Below are 3,637 nucleotides of genomic sequence, written 5' to 3'. Positions count from 1 at the left end.
TTTTGTATCCATGTTATTCCCCAAGGAAAAGTTATTTCTGAATCAATCTTATATACTGCTCTTTTGTTAATATTAAAATATTTATTAAATATCCACATATATGCTCCGCTCTATCAAATTCTAAAGGAGGTTGAATACACAGATATAGTCCCAGTCTTTTGTACTTTTCTTTCTCAAGTAGATAATGTATGTGAAGACAGACATGTAACAGCCTAAGACACTCAGTGAGCTGACCAGTGCTTGACACAAGTACTATCTATCTTTGTATATGATAAAACTACAGCTAAGTACTAGCACCTTTTCTTTAATAGCATCTGTTTATCTTTTGTCCTTGAATCATTGTCTATGAATCATTTAGAAGTAGTATCTGTCCAGATTCATAATTCCCTTTCCAAATCTTATCAAATTAACGACTCCTTACTAATGGCATACAATGTACTTTGTACCCTACTTTATTCCTTTAATCCAGTGTTTTTAAAACTTCAGTCTTTCACTTGCTATCTTTACAATTGTTGTGATATTTATCATACCAAGTGGGCTATTGTTTTAAAAATAATTTTAAATTGACTCATATTCCTTTTTTTGTAATACCTACTTTAACCTAGTCCTAAGCATTGATATCCATGGAATTGCAGATTTGTTTTTTTAAAAAGGTGTGTCTGTGTATCAACTAAAATAATCATGTGACCCCCAGTGGTATGCTAACCTCACTTGGATAACCATTGTGTTAATCATTGAGTCAGCTTTGCTATCACCTAGTAAGAATGATAAATGTACCAACATAGAATCCTGCCTTGCAGAACATAAGCTGCTTTATCTTCTATCTCAAAGATAGTCTTATTTTTTTGTAATATCTTATAAGTAGACACATTCCAAGATACATATGACAAAGAATATTTAAGGAACTCTTCTGAATTTCTTAATTTAACTTGCTCATATTTTACAGATTAAAATATCTCTTTTAGAAAATTTATCTCTGGGTTTTTCTTTGTTTAAAGTTCTTCGGATTTAATAATAACTGAAATTTACTCTGATAATAATAACAAGTATGTTGCTGTCTCTTCATTCTTATCATGCAGAATAGTGTCAAACAGCATTTGTGGAGTTTAATAAGTAAAGAGTTGGACCTGGAGAATAAATAGGCTCTCTTTGTTAATTTATTCAAGTCTACTGAGTGCACATTAATTTATTCAAGTCTACTGAGTGCCTTCTTTCTAGATGCTGAACACGGATCAATAAAGAAAATTTTAAAACGGATAAAATCATTGTTATGTATACATAATAATTATTATAGTCCATGGCCATGCTACCCTGAACAAGCCTGATCTGTCTGATCTCAGAAGCTAAGCAGGTTCGGGCCTGGTTAGTACTTGGATGGGAGACCACTTAGGAAGACCAGGTGCCATAGGTGTAAAAAATAAAAAATATAAGGAATCGTAAGCTGACAAGGTCCTTGCAATCTGTGAGGTCAACCAAGGGTTGCCTTGCCTAAAAAATAAAAATAAAAAATAAAAAAATAATTATTATAATACAAAATTTCATGGAAACTTTTTATATTTAATCTTTATCATTGAGATACTCCCACCAGTGCTTTCTAGTATTTCATTTCTTAAATATTATTCTAATTTTGAAAATCTCCAAATATTTTCATTAATATTTTAATTCATATTTATAATTCTTATTTTAAAAAGTTATTTATTCTCAGCATTTGTGTATTATAAAATTTTCAAATATATAGAAAAGTGCAGAGAGTAATAATGCTTTATTCTTCCACTTGTTCAGACTAAAAACATTGCTATGCTTCATAATTTTTGCAATATCATTATACCAACTATGCTATTATTCTTAAATATGCTTTAGAATGGACTCATTTTCCTGTTATTCTAAAACCTATTTGATTCCTCTTCTTCACTGACACCCCTCAAATTTTGTCAGTTGTACCTTCAAAATACATCCAGAGTTCTATAACTTTTCATTATTCCCACTACCAGCGTCTTGGTCTAAGACACCATTATCCATTGCCTGAATTATTGCAATAGCCTCACAGTGGATTTGCCAACTTCTACCCATACCCCTCCCACCCCACAGTCTTATACTCAATGCAGCACCCAGAATAATTCTGTTAAAATGTAAGTCACATAATATTATCCCTCTTCTCAAACACTACAATGAATTATCACACACAGAATAAAAGTCAGAGTTCTTAATATCTTATTTCTACGAGTTGTCTGTGTTTTTGTATATAGTTATGGTAGATTCATTTTCACTGTTAGATGATATTCTATTATAAAAAAATAACTCATTTTATTCATTCATTCTTTCATTTATAGACATTTTGGAACCTTTCATTTGTTTTGCTTTTATGAATAATGTTGCCACAACAAGAAACGCTAAGGGAAATTCATAAGGATGTAGGAAAGATATAAAATGTAAATTCAGAAGTACAGGAAAGAATTAATAACTTACATTTATGGTCAACTGATTTTCAATGTGAGTGCCAAGAAAATTCAATGGGGAAAAGAGCTTTTTCAATGAATGAAAAATGTTGAGACAGTTGGATATTCACACACAAAAAAATGAAGCTGGACCCCCCTACACCACACTATATACAAAAATTAATTCAAAATGAATCATTGACCTAAATGTAAGAGCTAAAACTATAAATCTTATAGGTGAAATATCCGAGATATATATCTTCATGGCTTTAGGTTAGGCATTGGTTTCTTAATATGACCCAAAAGCACAGCAACAAAAAGAAAAATATTTAAATTAGACTTTATCAAAATTAGAACCTTTTGTTCTTTAAAGGAAATTATCTAGAAAATGAAAAGATAATACACAGAATGGGAGAGAAAATATTTGAAAATCATGTATTAGATAAGGGCCTTGCATTCAGAATGGTTAAAGAACTCTTACAACTCAATAATAAAAACACAAACAACTCATTTTTAAAATGAGCAAAGTATCTGAATAGATATTCTCCAAAGAAGATATGCAAAAGACAATAAGCACATAAAAGATGTTCAACATGCAAATCAAAACCACAATGGGATACCACTGCATATACTCAAATAATTAAATGAAAAAGACAACCACAATGTTGATGAGAATATGGAGAAACTGGAAACCTCATACATTGCTGGTGGAATTGTAAAATGGTGCAATCACTTTGGAAAACAATCCTGCAGTTCCTCGAAAAGTTTTAAAGATGGAGTTACCATATAACCCATATTTTAAGACTCATTCTAATGAGAAGCCTTGACAAATAACCTATAATGAACACTGTTTTCCTCACTTATAAAGTAAAAATGCTATCGATTTGTTGATAATTTACATTTTAAAATTCAAGCAATAAGAACAAAACCCATATTTTTGGCTTTCCAAAATATCTGTAAGAAACTGAAAAGTCAAGTCACAGACCGAGAGGAAATATTTGAAGATAGTATGTAAATCTGATGGTGGACTATATATAGAACTCTGACAAGTACAAACAATCCAATTAAAAGTGGACAAAATGTTTGAAAAGACACTTCACAAAGTAGATATACACATATGTGTGTATACATACATACACATATACATACATACATACATATATATAAAAGTCTAATTAGCAAATGAAAAAATACTCAACATC

At 30.5% G+C, this 3,637-nt stretch overlaps 1 pseudogene; it reads left to right on the top strand.

Moving 5' to 3' along the window:
* The first annotated feature begins 1,293 nt into the window (after positions 1 to 1,293).
* On the top strand, positions 1,294 to 1,411 carry LOC111735884 (annotated as a pseudogene).
* Positions 1,412 to 3,637: the final 2,226 nt, after the last annotated feature.

The sequence above is a fragment of the Pteropus vampyrus genome, unplaced genomic scaffold (assembly GCF_000151845.1).
Source record: "Pteropus vampyrus isolate Shadow unplaced genomic scaffold, Pvam_2.0 Scaffold15, whole genome shotgun sequence".
NCBI classification, from domain to species: Eukaryota; Metazoa; Chordata; class Mammalia; order Chiroptera; family Pteropodidae; genus Pteropus; species Pteropus vampyrus.
This window is presented reverse-complemented; position numbering and strand designations above follow the sequence as displayed.